The sequence below is a fragment of the Protopterus annectens genome, chromosome 9.part0 (genome assembly GCF_019279795.1).
Source record: "Protopterus annectens isolate FY-2018-M chromosome 9.part0, PAN1.0, whole genome shotgun sequence".
Lineage (NCBI taxonomy): Eukaryota > Metazoa > Chordata > Ceratodontiformes > Protopteridae > Protopterus > Protopterus annectens.
Genome location: NC_056743.1, coordinates 1,821,496,994 through 1,821,516,520, shown reverse-complemented (window position 1 = coordinate 1,821,516,520; position 19,527 = coordinate 1,821,496,994).

The window sequence follows — 19,527 nt, the reverse complement described above, 5'->3', positions numbered from 1 at the left end:
GCAATTCCATCATTATTTGAGGTCAGAGTTGTTTTTCTCTCTCTCTCACACACAGACACACCCACACACACACACACACACACACACACACACACACACACACACACATATATATTGGTATATATATATATATATATATATATATATATATATATATATATATATATATATGGATCTGCCTTCTTTACACGAAAGCACGTTTCAATGAATTGTACTTACCCGAGCTGAATTCACCAAAGCTCCAGTTCAATGAACGAACAGACTGCCAAATTCCTTTTCCTGTGAAAGGAACCTCTTGACCACCATGGTACCCAAACAAAACAGAGGAAAAGTAAGCCCACCACACATCCCATACTTACATATACCAACTCTGAGATCACACTACATGGAAAAGAGGGCACAGTTCACCATGGTGGCCAAGTGGTTTCTTTTACAGGGAAAGGAATTGAGCAGTATGTTTGTTCATTGAACTTAAGCTTTGGTGGATTCTGCTTAGGTAAGTACAGTTCGTTGAAATGTACTTTCGTGTAAAGAAAGTTGATCCACCTATATACATATATATGTATATATATTTATATATAGGCAGATATACATACACACACACACACACACACACACACACACACACACACACACACACACACACACACACACACACATCTCCATATATATCTCTGTATGTTTACAGAAAATTTTATTTCTTTATTTACAGAACTACAGCTGCTTTGAAGTGAACAAAAAGCAGTGTCGTCAAACAACACAATAAAGAAAACTCAGACATGAGAGCGGTTACTGATGTCCTTTGCCTTCTGTTAGTTCTGCAATGAAGGGCATTGTTGATGAGAGACCCACCATCTCGTCTGTAAGAACAGTTTTATTCCAGGTAGATTATTAGAGCTATGTCACCCTTATGACTATATGCAACAGAAATAAACCTATTAGCTTAATAGAGACAGAAACAGTTTTCCTAGTTTGTGAATGATTTTGATCTTCCAATGAGATGTCCCAGCACTGGTTACTGGATGTTACGCATAGATAGAGAGAAAAAAACTATCAGCATACTTCAAATTAGATATGCTATAACCAAACATGCATCGCACTTAGACATTCAATACGTAATTGTTTCACTGTATATGTAGATACCCAAGTTTCAGTATGCATCTTGAAATAAGAGTGAGTTCCTTTTGTTTGGAAATACAATAAATTATAAATCTTAGCCTTTTTCAGTTTTCACCCCTTCTCAGCTATAATACATTGTATTTTTTCTGATGTGCAGTCATATGATGCTACCAATCTGTAGACAGTACAACCTTTCCCATACGTATTATAATAAAATCATGGCCCTTTTCCATTTGTGGATAATTAATGGATGCCTAGTGGAGAACCCATTAGCAATAAGACATCTACCCATTTACAGGAAGCCTTAACTGTCCTATAACACTTCAAAGAATACTGCTGTCATCCCTGGCTGAAAGGCAAGCCACTTCAAAGAAACAAAGTGTGTCTGAAGTCGAAGCAAGAGTGCTTTTAGTGTCATCTGTATATTACCTAAGTTAAAGGGATCTCTGGGCCTCAAAAACCTCGAAGCCGCTATTGTATCCCAAGATCTAGTTATAGAAGCACATCTGTAGTCTGAGCACAATAACAAATCAAAACATCCTGGAAAGCTCAGATGACAATAAAATAAAACTAACATAACCTTGATGCCAGCTGAGAGTGCTGCTACATGGTTGCTTAGAGGCTGCATAGAAAGTTCATTATGTACATTGAATTGTCATAATCAGACACAAATTTTGCGTCTGCTTCTTTTCATACTGGTGGTGAACGTCTCTATAATACACTGGAGCATGAAGTTCAGAACCCTAGAAAATACAAAATTAGCACAATTTTTGTTTATGTGTTTGTGAGGTGCCACTTTTTGCCATGTTTTGATAGAATAATAAAGTAATTCGCATACATCTTTTGAATGTTTTGCATAACTGAAGCTTGTGTGTTCTCTCATTGATGGGCTGGCTACCCAATCTATCCTAAACGGAACTCTACTTCATTTAAATATTATTGTACTTTGAGAAGAGCATCTGGTACATCATAGGTAAGAAAAGACAACGCAGAAATGGCAGAACATCTGAATAACAGTATTACACATGTTCCAAAGAAGCTGAAATCAGTCACATGATTCTAGTAGTCCTTGAGGCCTTTCTATATGGATATACGGCTCTGCTAAATTTAGTTTGCGCAGAATGAAAAGTTTAATTACTTGGCCAGTATACATTTAGAACCTTTTACAAAACAGCATGCTGAATCCAGTCTTCCAGACACACTGTGCATGGGATCGCAACTGCCTTACGCATCTTACAAAAAATAAAAAAAAAAAAAAATAAAGCCCCATACTTCTCTTATAACATCTAAATTTAAGAAAGGACTGTTGACTGCTGTGAAAATAGTCTGAAATGTGGTTGTACTAAGGCATGTTTGATAAACTATTCGTGCATATAAGTGCAACTCACTTTAGAGTTGAACTCATTGCAATTAAAATATTGTTGGATTGATATTAGCATCTAAGGCAACTCAGACCCAAGAACCTAAAGATATTATTGATATTTTTCAGTAAGCGGGCCAGTGGTTACACACACATTTGTGTAAGAAATGCATCTGGTATATGGTGTCCCTTCTAATATATAAATCTAGTCATGACTGAGGGCAAAAAACCTACATGCATCCAGTTGGACTTGAATCAAGGACCATTAAAACACTTAAGGGAACATTTAGTATCACAACTAAATCAGAATTCTGATGGCCTAGGATAGAAATGTGAGTTGGCACAGTTAGTAAATTTGCTTGACCCTAAACAGTTGCATGCACACACACACACACACACACACACACACACACACACACACACACACACACACACACACACACACACACACACTCCTTCCTAGGGAGGAGCAGTAACTAAGGGATGCCTAGTCCTTCTCATTTGATTTGCTCTGCAATAATCCAGGACTGCTCTTGTTTTCAGTTTGGTAATTTTACTGGTAGAAACTCAGCCATTGTGTCCCTGGGATGATGCATCCATGACCTTATGAAACTCTCGGTACAATGATTCTAGTGTTCATTGACTGCTATGGCACAGACAGAGCTCTGGCTTTCTCACACTTCACAGAGTGAATATAAACAAGAAAACAGCCAGTGTTCTGGCAGCCATCATACCTTATTTTCTAAAGAGGCAAAGACTAGAGAGACATTGGGACCAAGAAAAAAAGTTAATAAAAACTCTGCCTTTAGAATTTAGCAGGTTTATGTTACAAGATTTGAGGCCCTGCATTTCATTTCAATTTCTTACTAACTTCTCATGGAAGAAAGCTTTTCTCAGTGCAACCCCCTTCCACAGACAGTTGTCTGGATATTTGCCAGGAGACTGAAGCTAGATGCGATCCATTTGTTCGTTATTCAGTTGTTAGGCTGCAGGTGTCCCCCAGGATGTATGTCATACCACATGAGCACATGAGCACAATGAGAGAGTGAAACAAAAAACACGGCTTCCTTGTACGTGCAAAAGCTGTTAACTCTTCAACATGACAGAAATGAAATCAGGTTGCTACCTGTGATTAAGTCAGTTTTGTTAATAAAAGTTGCAATATTTGTTGGTCAGACAATTAATCATATCTGAACTTTATTTGTTTTTTATTTTTCAAGCAGTTAATTTGATAATTTGTCATTTGCCATGCTAAAGATTCCTTTTATTAGCATTTTATGAGTGGACTTATTTAAGGATGCATGTTGATTTATCCTGTGAAGACTAGGGAATATGTTACTGTATTTTAAGTAAGTCAACATAAAAGTGAATGAAGCTGCAGAGAATGAATATGAGATTGGATATTCAAAAGCTTCAGGAACCTACATTGTTTTGACAAATTATGTAAGATAAACATGATGAACTTTTTTTCATTTTGGTTGACAAAGTAACTAAACATGTATTAATATAGATTATTATATATAATTATAAATTATATACATGAGCACACATGAAGGCATACGCATGCGTGTGCACAAACACACACACAGACACACAGACACACACACACTTACAGATATTACACTACACTATACTATATTGACCAAAGCTGGCAAGCTTACCTCTATGCTAATTTTATTAGTTCATGTGCAGGGTCTTTCTGTATAGTCAGATGAATATTTTTTTGTGTATGGTCACAATATAAATTAGCATACGCTACTCTGTACTTAGAGGTCTACTAGAAGTGCTCACATGCTAGTGCCTTGTGAACAACTTGCTCACTGTTAACTACTGTAATTTTAAGTGCCCCAACTCCTATTAACGCAATCCTTGTTAATTACGTACCGCTCTCCCTACCCAACCCTACTGTACTGCAAAGATCTACCAAAACTCAAATTTAATCCTAAAACTCACACCTGATCCCTACCTCTTACTATAGTACTCCTCTCCCTAAATCTAAACTCCCCTCCTGCTCACTAAAACTAATGGTCTCCCATCCTTAAACATAAATCCCCCTCCTGATTGCTGACTAAACCCAAACCCACCCTACCACCCCTTCCTGTCTGTCTGATCCATGATCTCCCCATGACTGCTGCACCTCGACATACACATGTGGCCATTCGAGCTTCCAGATACCCGAATCCCTGGCTGTGAGACAATGGTATTCGAATACCTGGGACTCAGTCACTTGTAACAGACCCCATACTAATTGCACTCAAATGAAATCAGAATTTATGAGCAGACTATCATCAGAAAATGGATCTACTCAGAATAAGATTTGCAGCAGTTATGACCAAAGCTTAAGGGCCGCTACTTTGTCTTATAGTCTAGGTGATCTCTATTAAAGTCAGTAGCAATATCATGGAACCTTGAGGCAGAGTGACCTCAGAGCTGAAGCTCTTTGAATTTCTGATATCATCTCTATCTTCTTTTTCTAACAGGCTGTTTTACATGTCGCTGCCGTACCCCACAATGCCCTGACCATTTCGGTATGGCCGATGCTCAATGGACGTCATTCCCTTTTTCATAATATGATGCAGTTTATAACAATGCCGTGAGCAGGCAAAAAAAAAAACATCCCTAAGGTTCATATTATATGATCATAGTGCTAGACAGCTCAAGTACCTTTCTGAAATTTTAAATGTCAATGTGGAAATACTTTCAGGAGACAAAACTGATACAATTTATTTGCAACATAAAATATTTTATAAATGAAAACTCTCCTGAAATAAAAGCTGTCATATAATTCTGAAGGAGTATTTCCCAGCTCACCTGCCATGTGGCCTGAATTTCCACCTCTGTGACCTTTGGCCATGGTGGATACATATTCTGTAATCTTTGTGTTCTCGGTCCTGTGCTCTGATAGGACAACCCTGATATTCAGATGAAGTATAAAATTATATTTTTTGTGCCAGACCCTTGTTTACAGTGTTGCTATTTATTTCTCGCTGTCTTAAAGAAGATTGTGTTTTGAAAAAAAAAACTGTATTAACCAGAGTATTTTGTTAGAAGACAGGTGGTATAAATCAGCATGCCTTTCAGCCTGGTCATCTGGACATATGCAGAAATAGAAGAACGGATAAAATAGTCACAATCTACAATTTGCATATGGAGGTAAATCAAAACAAAAGAACGCAAATGGAAACAAAAGAAATTAAACAAAAAGATATTAAGAAGAAAAGGAAAATAAAAAACCCAGAGCAGGTAAATCCAAACAAAAGCAATGTAAATGGAAAGAAAAGAAATTAACCAGAAAGATATTAAGAAGAAAAGGAAAATAAAAAACCCAGAATAGGACATGCCCCATAATTAAATACAGGGCAGGCTGTTTAGAAAATGCCAGTTTCTGGTACATAATGAAAAATGCCAGCCTCCTGATCATGGGATCATATTGCTCATGTGATAAATGTACACTGTTTAAGGCACCTTCCATTAATTTTAATCATTTGTAAGCTTACTTTCAGGAAAAAGCTGCTCAGAGGTAAAAGGTGGGGGATAACATTATTGTTCAGAGCACTATGGCATTTTTTATAAGAATAATGCTGTTATTATCAAAATGTTATTAAGATAAATTGCATTATTTTTCTTGAAAACAGATACATTTATTGTGGACAGAATGTAGAGAATGACTGGCTTTACTTACAGGTTACACAACTGACAGCTATGAATAAGACAAAACACCCAACAGACAATTCAATAAACTCTTTGCATGACTGGTAAAAGTCCAGTTTCCTTTTCTGGACAGAGACTCTGAGGACAATTGGCTGACAGGTAACTTCACCTATGTACTTTGATGCAATACTATAATGCTATTTGTCTATGCAGCTATGCCCGTCTTTTCCTGCTGAAGGCATTTCACATTTTGACAAAGGATGTCACCATTAATGTTCTTGGAAACAATGTGGATGTGGTTTCATAAGAAAGGGTGGTTCTCTTAACTTGTGATGCATACCTCTCTAATGATAAATGTGAATTACAGCTAAAGACCTTAATGCTGGAAGACAGCATGAATATGATAAATAAATGGAGAGTCTATAGGAGAACACCTGTAAAAAATGACATCAGTTTTGTTAGTAACTATAAAATGCATGGATATATACATTAGTAACTGTTTTACTGTTGCTCTGAAAAAGTATTAAAAAAAGTTTCAACTTGTGTAATTGGCAGAAGAAATTGTTTGAAAACACCATATGCAGTGCATATCAAGCCGTGCTGTATTTTTCAATCAGTGATTCCAACCAACTGCTCATCCTCTGCTGTCAACCTTATTTTTATGCTAATTTTATTAGTTGTTGTACAGGTTGTCACTGCGTGGTCAGATGAACACCATGTGTGTGTGTGTGCGCCCACATTGCAAAGTTGCATCTGTTTCTCCATACTCGGTGTACCTAAACAAAATCAGAAAATTTGGCAAAAAATCTCTGCTGTTTTGATGGAATGTAGGAGTCAGGTGCTATTCATCCTAGGTAAGAAAAAAAAGTGTACACAAAGAAATGTATCATTTCAGCATTTCAGCATTGTAAACTATTGTTAGTAATGATTTTTCAGAAGTTGTTAAGTATACTGAAAGAAAGACAAAAAGCCCAGAGACCAAAACACCAAGAGATGAGACATTCTGAACCTGTGAGTATAATGGAACAAGCCACATAATATGAACAAAGACAAAAAACAATCTGCAGAAAAGTGTTATTCACAAGGACATTATCATATTTTGATTTAGTTACAGACTACAGTTTACATTTAACATTTCTTTTTAAATGGAGTCTTTTTACATGCAAGAGAAATTAAATGGATCAGTAGGAGGTAAAATGACAAAATGACACAACAACCCTTCAGCTCCGCTGAGAGTTGAACTGATGAACTCCGTGCCCTGCACATAAGTTCCTTCTGCTACTGCCACTGTGACTAGTGTATTCACAAAGCTGTCACCATGGAAATCTGATAACCTGCAGCATGTATGTTCTATAGCTGAACTTACGTTTGCATCCAATTTTATTCATGATCTGGACTCAGAAGCATTGTGAAATTAATCTATAATATGAGCTAAGGGACCTCTTCAGTCTCTTCAATCTCTGTCATATCAGCAAAATTCTCTGTTCAGCAATCAGAAATAACTAACTGCAGAAATTCACTTTGGATAAGTTCTCATTATGGACAAATGCTTCAGCAAGGCCACTATTCAATTTTTGATGAAATTATTGAGCAACTCGTACAAGACAAGCGGATGTCATCAAATGAATGAAAAATGTATTTATCGCTCATGGGGACCACAGTCAAAGTAATACCATTTTATATCTCCCATAATGTAAAAAATTATTTGAAGTATACTTTTACCTGTCTGCTTTTCTAAAATGGTTGCATCAGACCATCATTCATTAGTAAGAAATAATAAATTAATATGATGTGAAAGTAAATAATGTCCCAGTGAAATTAAACTGTTATTGAACTAAGGAGCATAGAAATAAATGTATCCAGTTTTACACAAAGAACAGCAGGGTGTCTAACTACAGTTATGGATCTTAGCAGAGTCAACATTTGTAACAAAGATAGGATTTGGCTTTTTAAGATCAGTAGATATATTTGAAGTCAACTATTACTGTTACCTGCATTGTCTTTCTGCACTGGCCAGACTTAAATGCTTACTTGTTTAATTTTTGAAAACTTAGAGGGAGTCATGGATGCAACCCTTGCAGGTGAAGTTGAGAGGTATGCCATTAAGGTGAAGTCATAAATGTGAAGATCCATGGGCAACGGCACTGACTCTAGGTGATGCCTGTTTGGGGAAGAGTTGTGTACACTATCTGCTTTAGGCATCAGCTGTGATGTGCAGTATCCTCTAGATAGGAAAGAACACACCATAGAATGCATACTTTGTCAGAGTATTGTAAAAATTTGGCTCATGCTGGTTAATGTCACCAAAAAAAAAAAGGCATGGCTATTTGTCCCGGTCCCCTTCAATAACACATATCACACCAAATGACATTTGATGCCCTTTATTAGATTTCCATAACATAGCTTTGATCACCAACTTTATTAATTACAACTATTCATGATATAATTAATACTAAATACAGCATAACATCCTTGTAATGTTAAACAGGGCAGCGTATCTACTCACCCTGCCCCAGTAAGCAGTGTCCATACCTCTACTCACTTTACTTATGAAGCAGCATCCCATCTCACTTCATACACCATTCATTGCAATGTTAATCAGGGTAGTGTACCTACTCACCCTGCCCAACAAGCAGGGTCCATACCTCTGCTAACTTACTTTACTTATGAAGCAGCGTCTCAACTCACTTCATACACCATCCATTAAATTACCATCCACCAAATAAACACCATCCTTACCTCAGCTTGCTTATCAATTCAGCAAGCTTCCTCCAACTATTCATTTCCTTTCCCCAGATCCTTGAAATGAACATCCAGACATCAGAAGGGGAACAGAAGAGGGCAAGCCTATCCCTCTTCTCTGCCTTCCCCCACTGATAAAATAACCCTACTCCCCACCAATGAAAAGAGAGAGGGTGGGTGGCTATCAAGTTCATGCTAAAATGTGACTGCTTAACCCTACTACACTAGACTAAACCTCTTAAGCCCCACCCCATCATTATCTCACTTCCTTCCAACCATCCCTGTCTCCATTTAACCCTTTCACCTCCCCAACCCACTTAACTTCCCTTAATATTAACCTAACCCCCCCCCCCCATGAAGATGTACTGGGACAAGTTAGTTTGTTCCAAACTTTATTTGTCCCAGTCCCTTCAATAACACACATCACACCAAATGGCATTTGACGACCTTTATTAGATTTCCATAACAAAGCTTTGATCACCAACTTTATTAATTACAACTATTCATGATATAATTGATACTAAATACAGCATAACATCCTTGTAATGTTAAACAGGGCAGCATACCTACTCACCCTGCCCCAGTAAGCAGCGTCCATACGTCTACTCACTTTACTTATGAAGCAGAGTCCCATCTCACTTCATACACCATTCACTGCAATGTTAAACAGGGTAGCGTACCTACTTAACCTGCCCAACAAGCAGGGTCCATACCTCTGCTCACTTACTTTACTTATGAAGCAGCATCCCAACTCACTACATACACCATCCATTAAATTACCATCCACCAAATAAACACCATCCTTACCTCAGCTTGCTTATCTATTCAGCAGGCTTCCTCCAACTACTCATTTCCTTTCCCCAGATCCCTGAAATGAACATCCAGACATCAGAGGGGGAACAGAAGAGGGCAAGCCTATCCCTCTTCTCCACCAGCCAGCCTGACCAGGCTGTTCCCCCTCCCTTCTACCCAAAATTGTTCAGTCCAATTCCCATAAAGGGAAGGGGCAAGCCAAACATCATTTGGTGTACAATAATTACCCGGACATTACCAGCCCTTGGGAATTACCTAATGCTTGCCAAAGCCTCACCTGCCACTGGAGCAAGAATACTCAACCCCAATCACCAACGCTACCTGACCCCTAGCAAGGAAGACCCCCAGGTAACAATCCAATGTGAAATTCAATTCTGATACTCACTAACAATTTCAAGCAAACCAGACATTACCTTGTGAGTACGTATTCAGCTGCACTGCTGGAAAACCAAACTTCTTTCATCCCCACCATCAGCTGCCACATTACTCAGCCTTCAAGTCTTGCCGGTCGAGTCCATGTTCCTTTAGCCCATCAAGGAAAATCCACTCTGCACATCCCATCTGCCACCTCAGTGTTGCCCAATGACCCCACCGCTTATTTGACACTAAAGCATGATCATCTGGCAATGCTCTGTATTTCACCACTGGAACTCGACACACCATCATCTACAAAGAAAAGGACAAAAGTAAATCCTCTAATATGTAAGGAGGAGGCTCCATCTTATACCCACCTATTCCAAACTACAGCCACAACGTTCCAAGACCCCATCTTTCAGATCCCCTTTCCAGGCCACCTCATGATGCCTTCTGCCCTTCAGCACTTCAGTCAGTAACTGTTGGCACCTTGTGCTCCCCATGTGTAACCTTTTTGCTCGCTACTGCTTCCGTCATCTGCGAATTCCCTGTGTAACACCACAACCAATACTTGGCACACCACCATCTACCAATAAAAGGAGAAAAGTAAATCCTCTAATATATAAAGAGAAGGCTCTACCTTATACCCACCTATTCCAAATTATAACAGCAGTGTTCCAAAAAAAACCCATCTGTAAGAAATAAAAGAAATGTAAATCTAAAATGCATACCACACCTGCCAAGACATTCTCAAACTTTTAAATATTGTCCTATACCATTTTGCAACTACGTGTTCCTATAGCATATGCTGCGGTCCCTGGAACTTCCCCCAGCACTACGATGCCACAATGGAAATTCAACAACAGTGCCGAACAGTAGTCACCCACAGCCAAAGTCTCAAATGACCCTCTTCCAAGCTGTACTAATCATGCCATGGAAAGAGAACATTCAACTTTTTTTTTTTTTTACATTAATACAACTTATTTGTATAGTCCAGTTGCTCCAGCATGAGACACTATGACCTAGCAATAAATATTTTCTGAGGTATAAATCCACACAGAAACAGGATCACAGAAATGGTAGCTTCCTCTCATCCCTGTAAAATGTTTAATTATTCCCAATATTAATCCAAGATTTACTCAAAGGGGAGGGAAAGAGAGGGTCAAAAATAGGGACCGACTTTAAATATTGTTTTTTTTTTTTTTTTATAAATTAGAAAGTTGCTAGAGTAATAGGGTTTGTGTTAACATACGTATGAAGTCTGAAACTTAAATGTATGTCATTAATCAGTGACTTCACTCCTCAGTTCATCCCAGTGATTTGCCAGAAAACCACAACTCTTATGAAGACTAGTCTAAAATTGTGAGACAAAATCCTTGACCCTAACCAAACCCTTATATTTCAGCGTCTGCACTTTTTGGGCTATAATTATGAACCGTCAGTTGAACACAGTCAGCTGTTTCCATTTCCCAATAAATATGTCAGACATTCTGCTCCTATTCCCAAGTAAACTCTGAAATGAATCTTTCACCTTAACCTCAGTGTACACAACATGAATTATCCAGGTCCCTTTACTGTTCTAACCAACAGCCACACAACCCGCAGCTCGGCCACAGCCAGCTTCCATGCATTACATTTACAACTACCTCCGAGCTCCACTACACACGTGCCAAGGGCAGCCATGCCTCTGAGCCTGTGAAACCTGCCATCACCACATAAAACGACCAGCCCGAAGGAAAGCCCACAAAACAGGGAATCACCAAGGCAAGCAACCAAGGCACCAGGAAAACCCATGAAACCACGAACCAACAAAACAGCAGCAAGGCATGCATGAATATCCTGTCCGCAACTTCAATAGTGAATAAAACAGGATCTGTTTTTTTTTTTTTCCCCTGAGGCAATATTGAAAGTACCAAAAACCTATTTAACCTCTTCCACTATTGCCCCCCCTCACAGAGCCCACTGCACTCTCCCTGAATACATCTAACAAAAGACAACCTCCCTGTCCCACATCTCTAAAACCCCAGATGCAGAAAAGGCATTGCTGCTGCACATAATTTAAAGCTGCTGGATAAACCTTAAACCATTTCTACAATATATAGTGAGCCTCAGCCACCTGTTTTGCACTTGATGGAACACTTGTTCCTCAATGTCTTTTGGGTACCAATACCTTACATCAATCATCATGAAGAATGGAAATTTCAGATCACCTGCACCAGGAAACACCAATACAAGAAACCTAAGCCTCTGCAGTAACATAACCAGAACTTGTTGGTGTAACAGATACATCTGCCAAAGAAATTCTCTTCTCTAGAACAGATGACCCTCCTTACCAAATAAAGTCACTATGTAACTCTTATCAAAAGCATCCAAGACAAATAGATAAGTGATCACAAATACCCCGTAGGTATGAATATACCGGCTATCATGGGAAAAGGGGCAGCAGCTAGTCTACAAGTGTTCTAACCAGTCAACTGCCTTGTAGCCTACTAATCTATGACCCTCTGCATAAAAGTAGCTATCGCAGACCAATACGCCCTTCCTTAAAGCACACCCCACACTGCACTTGATAAATTATGGGTCTCCTGTATGTTTTTATTGTATGAGGTAACCCTTCCGTTCAAACCTCATGAAACCAGATTGTATATACTGTACTTCTGATTCCCTTATTGTCAAAAGGCTTTGCACCAAAGAGACGCATAGCCAGGAATGAAACCAAACAAACAACCAACACACACGAAGGCCCAAGACAAGGGACAAACCCCAACATCGCCGCTTCACCCAACCATCAACTGTAAACTACTTAACAAAGGCAGTCAGAACCCACCACGCACCTGCAACCCGCCGCCCTCACTTGCAGACAAGTCCATGTTGATCCTCCCAGTAACAAAGCAGCCCCTTCCACTGTGACAACCTGCCTGTGCGAACTCATATATGGTCTGGAAGCCATCTATCCCAATCACAAAAGTACGATGCTACCATTTCTTGAAGGCAAGCCACACCACCAGCTTGAATTGCCCACCAGGACATAAAACGCATAGACCACATGACACCCAAGCGTCTGCACATGTGCAGAACAACAATGCCCCACAGCCCAAGAAAAACCCACAGGGAACCACAAAACAAAGCCACCAGTGAGCCAACTTAGGTGAAAAGGTACCCCCAAAAGAAAAGAAAACAACCAGGGTGCAGTCCGGACACCACAACCAAGAAATCCAAGCCCCCCGCACAACCACGAGCACACCACATTCACGTGCCACAACAAACCAATCATCCACAACCAGCCACCTCCACCTCTGAGACAACAAGACGATCCAGACAACTTGCCACCCCAAAGGCAAAGCCAGAAAACTCACCCCGGCCCCTCGAGAAACAACCCCAGCATACCAGCCTGGAACACGAGGTACCATCAGAGAAAAGGAAACACCCTTCCATGCCCCTCCAAAGGGCCAACCACAGGGAGACAAAACCCAGAGTTTGCCCCACCCAATGCACAGCCCCAAACCTGGAAGCCTGCAACCATCAACACACTCAGGAAACAATCCACCCACCAAGAGAAAACAGCACAAACACCGCAAATGGCACCACATTCTACTGAAGGATCCCATGGCGGCAGGGGCCGAGGACAGCCAAAGGAAACCCAGCACAAGCGAGGCACCCACGTCCATGAATGCAAACATGAGTCACACTCAGTCTAGCGTTCTCCCACACTCCATTTACTGGGGTAGCAATACACAGATCACAGCACAACAGGCCATTTGCAGGCAGGTCCTGCTTCCACCATTGTTCATACACGGCCCCTGTCCTTGCCTCCCCAAACTGCATTCTGCCATCTGCATCACTGACCATTATCACAACTCTTCAATTTCTCCTCAAGCATCAAGAGAAAAGACAGACATAACGAGAGTCAAAGCCTTCTGATCAAGACAACTCAAATGCTGCCCTCACTCACATGCAACAGTCAACAGAATAACAGGCCATGCACCAACACACACTTTCAGAAGAAGTCCAGAACTCAAATGAGTTCAGTGACTGCACTCTCATCTCTATGAGCATGTCATATCTCCCAGCCAGCGAAAGCCCTGCAAGGCCAAGCCGAAATGCACCACAACAGCTCCTCCCCACATGCCATGCAGAAACCAGGAGCACTGCCAGAAAAGGGGGACAAACACCCATCCTGCCCCCAGCCCCCACCCAACTGACAAAACTTGCTCAGACTGGCTTTTTTCCCTTTTTTTTTTTCTTTCTTTTTTTCTTTCCTTTTTCCCCATTTTACGCTATCAGACCAGTCACCTCCCCCACAATCAAAGCCCCTCACTCAAACCACCACACCACCAACACACCCAACCACCCAAAACCAAACGGACGTGCACTGCACATGGGCCAGGAAACATGCCCCCCATGTGCCCTCTACCACAGACCACTAACAATAAAAAAAAACAGTCCCTATACTTAAAAGACCTCAACTTTAACCTGCATAACTACAACCATACCCTATACCCCAGTTACTCACCTCCTTATCTCTACCACCAAACCAAGGCCTACCTGATCAAGGAACACACCGGTCATCAGGAAATGAACCTGCATGTAGCAAGTTCACTCCAAAATGTGACTGCTTAACCCAACTACACTAGACTAAACCTCGTAAGCCCCTCCCCATCATTATCTCACTTCCTTCCAACCATCCCTGCCTCTACTTAACCCTTTCACCTCCCCAACCCACTTAACTCCTCTTAATATTAACCTACCCCCCCCTGAAGATGTCCCAGGACAACTTAGTTTGTTCCAAACTTCATTTGTCGTTAATAAGTGGACTGAGGACCTGACCTACTCTGACAAATGCAGCTTGAAAGTGGATGACATGATGGTAAGGAAGAGACTAGATAGTCTGTATATCCAGGAGGCAACCTATAAAGGCAACACAGCAAAGTGACTTGACTTGGGATCCAGACTCTTCTACTCAGAGGCAGAGCAGATTAGAAATGAAGACAGTGAAGGATGCTTTGTCCTCAGAATCAGTGACAGACTCATAGCAATCAGACTCTAGTGTAATGGCAGGGTTGACTTCATATTCTCAGTCTATGTCCCACAGCAGGGCTGTGATGGTGAGGAAAAGTGGACATTTAGGCTATAAATGCAGGACTTCCTAGATAAAGAAGAATGAAATGAGTTGGTATTTTATAACTGGTGACATGAATCCTCATACTAAGATAGAAAAGGATAGTAGGACTGACTGGGCCTACATTAGTAGAACAGCAATACTAAAGAGGGAGGGCTCATTCTACACTTCTGACTGGAAAATTGCTTACCGTTGAGTAAATCATGGTTAGCCAGGAAGGAGGCAGTCATACAATCCCATATAAACTGATCAGCATGCAGCTCAGGTAGACTTCTTCCTAAAAATGAAAGAGCATTGTAATCAAATAAGAAATTTGAAAGTCATCCTTAGTAAAATGGTTGGCCCCCACCATAAATCACTGTTGGCCACAATCATCTGTAATCAGTAGTCAGAGAAGGAATTCCAGGAAATGCTTAATATTCCAGCACACAAAAAAAAGTAAAATAAATGAAGCCAAAAAAGAAGAATTGCAGAATATCAAATAACATGTGTAAACACTATGGAAAAGGTATACAACCAACCATGTATTAAAAGAAAGTACATAAAGAAAGCTGATGGAGGTTTGAAGAAGTTTAGGATGTTATCAAAAGAAAGAAAGAGGGACCCAGCTGAGATGGCTGCCATATTCACCTCCAATTTTCACTAGCATCTAAACAGGCTGTTTTGTGTCCATCCTAAAAAATAATGGCAAATTCAGAAATAAACCTTGTCTGGTGGAACAAAAGAAAGTAAATAATGAAAAATTGCAGATAATTCCCAACCCCCTACCTCAAGACCACATTTAAACATGCCAGTAAGGAATTTAGTAACACTACTAGAAAATATAAAGCAGACTAAGAATTAAGGACTCTAAAGATGCCAAAGGAAACTATAAATCTTTCTTCAGTTATGTCCAGAAATTAAAGAACAGTGTTCAACAATGCACTGAGCTTATCCATATTCACCATCAGCAGCACCCCCCTTTTCACCATTTTTTTCTACATGAGGTTGGGGCATTGTGTTAACTGTCATCAGCTCTCTCGATTCAGTGCGACACTCCTGCCCTCTTCAACACTCATGCTTGACTGTCGCAGATCTTCTTTCCCACAATCCATCCACCTCTTTACTGGATGCCCTTCCTTCCTCTTGCCTTCTTCTTGTCTGTCCCAAATCTTTCTCACCAGATTGTGTTCTGCTTTTCTGAATATGTCCAAAACACTGTAATCTGTTCTATTTTATCTTTTCTGCAATTGGAGCTACTTTGGCTTCTGCTCTTATGTCCTCATTTCTTTGTCTGTCTGAATATGTCCAAAACACTGTAATCTGTTCTATTTTATCTTTTCTGCAATTGGAGCTACTTTGGCTTCTGCTCTTATGTCCTCATTTCTTTGTCTGTCCCACAGTGTACATCCTACCACCCTTCTCTGGCACTTTATTTCCATCACCTCTAGCTTCTTCAACTATTCTGCCTTTACTGCCCAGGTTCCTGTACTATGCAGTAGTACTGGTCGCACCACTGTCTTGTACACCTTACTTTTCAGCTTCTTTGGCATTCTTCTGTCATAGACTACACCTCTGACATTCTATACCAGTTGGCTGCAGCCCCTCTGATTCTAGCTTTGACCTCTTCATTCAGACTTCCCTTCTCCTCAACCACCCCTCCCAGATACTTGAAGCTGTTTACCTGTTCCACTATCTTCCCTTCTATCTCTATTCTCAGATTCTTCTGATTTCCCCAATTTGCTGCCATTACTGCCATCTTATTTGTACTTAGTTTCATCCCATGTGCCTTCAGGTTTGCATTCCATTGCTCTATCCTTTGCTGAAGTTCTTGCTCAGACTCTGCCTGTAATACCACATCATCTGCATACAGCTACCTTGTTGATCTGCCCCCTCTGACCTGTTTGCTAATGTCGTCCATCACCAGTATGAACAGCAGTGGACTCAGAGCTGAACCCTGGTGTACACCTACTCCCACTAGGAACCCCTCTGTGAGGCTGAACACTGTTCAAACCTGAGTCATTGGGTCCTACTGCATAGTCTGCACTAATTCTACCAATGTTTCCGGGACTTCAAACCACCACAGTACTGCCCGGATCAGCTTTCTTTGGACCATGTCATATGCTTTCTCCAAGTATAGGAATGCCCAGTGGAACTCTCTCCTCATCTCTAGCTTCTTCTCAAGTATCTGTCTCACTGCAAACATCAAATTGTGCTGCATCCTGATCTGAATACAAACTGCTCATCTTCCATCTTACATTTTACTACTCTGCATATCCATTTATCAGTCACCCTCTCCAGAACTTTCATGCAATGTGACAAGAGTTTGATACCTCTGTACTGCCCAAAGTTGTGGATGTCCCCTTTGTTCTTGTACACTGGCTCGAGTATGCTTATTCTCCAGTCATCTGGGATACACCTTTCTCTCTACACTGCTATTGGTACCCTCAGGAGCCATTTCTCCCCTATCTCACCCAGCATTTTTATCTCATCTGCTGTGACCTCATCTGAGTCTGCTGCTTTCCCTGACTTCATTTTCCTTAGTGCTGTTCTGTCTTCTTCGAGAGTAGACACCTCTTCTTCTCTCATCATAGGCTGTTTTGGGGGCAGTACAGCTTCTGTGGGGTTTTATTCATTCAGAAGCTGCTAGAAATACTCCTTCTATCTGCCTTTGATGTCCTCTGGACTGGTGAGCGGGTTGTTGCTGGCATCCCTTATGAAAGGTGTCTGACTATCTTCTTTATCTTTCTGTCTTTGCCTTGCAACCTGATATAGTTTCTTTGTGCCACTTACTGAGTCACTTTCCAGTAATTGGTAGAGTGCCTGTGATGCCCTATTCTTTGCTATTGCAACTTCTTTCTTAGCTTCTTTGTTAGCCAACCAGTAGCCCTCCCTTGACTGGTCAGTCTTTTCTATCTCCACTTTTTCCTGCACTCCTTTTTTTTTTTGATGACTTCCTGTACTTCTGCATTCCACCACCGTCTTTCTTTATGTAACTTATTTCCATACCTGGCTCGGCTACATATCTTTTCTGTAGTCCTAACACATGCTGTTTTTAGGTTCTGTCATTCTTGTTCAACTTCATCTATTTCCTCTTCTTATTGGGGTGCTAGAGCCCTGGGTAGTTCCCTGAACTGTTGTACTTTCTCTTCAGTCAACTTTCTGGTCTTCAGCCTGGTCTCTGTTGACCTTAGAGCCATCTCTGTCCACTGTTTGCAGCTGATTGTGGCAACTAGTGATTTATGCTGTGGGCTGACTGTTTCACTGGGGATGACTTTGCAATCATGGATTGTACCCCAGTGCTTTTTCCTTACTAGGAGAAAGTCTACCTGAGTTGCATGTTGACTACTCTTCTATTTGATCTTGTGACTGTCTCTCTTTCTGAACCGTGTGTTGGCTACTATCAAGCCATTTATCAGACAGAAGTCTAGAATGGTTTCTCCTTCTTTATTCCTGTTGCCCCACCCATGTGGGGCCAGCAGTCCTCATATCCTGTTCTGTCTGTCCTGATATGTGCATTCAAGTCACCCATTATCAGACTACTTACTGAGATTATCCATATTAATATTGTACATTCTAATCCCTGGAATAAATTAGCCAATGAATTTAGGGCTAACTTTACTCCACCTACCCACATTGATGTTCCCGCTATACCTGAAAATGTATAGACCTGATAACATACTGAGCTGTATTTTCATCAGTGTTTAGTATGCCCTATTTGAGCCTCTTCTTATACTGTTCAGACTCAGACTATATGCAAGGTTTGTCCATGATACCTGGAGGGTAGCCACTGTGAACCATCCGCACACTTGTGGCCCCTCTGCAAACCCAGGTAATGCATTAATGCCAGTTAATGCATGGGAAGATTACAATGTACCAGTCAATAAATTTATTAAAGAAGAACTCATTTATGCAGCTATAGGCTACTTAACTGATCTAGAACCCCACTGTTTGGTTTTGTGAATAGTAGCTCTTGTCTCCTGAACCTAATAAACCTATTGGAAAGGCTTACAGAGGCTATGGACAGTGGTCACTCTGTGCATACTGCTTATGTTGACCTGGCCAAGAGTATCACATTATCCTCCATGCTGGTTTTCTTTAAAAAGTTAGACAAACTAAATATAAACCTCTTCTTTGTCCATTGGATTGCAAACTGGCTATCCAACATATTCCATGTGTTGAAAGTTGCTGTTACTTTCTTTAAATGTAAAATTATAACTAGTTGGGTACCCCACAGATTGGTAATGGGTCATCTCCTGTTTGGCATTTATTTTGGAAACATTCAAAACAGTATTTCTAAGGTGTGGTTGACCAAGTTTGCTGATTACTGCGAATTGTCCACTGTTATACACTGATAATAATCTGTTCCAGAAGGGCAGAATAATGCACC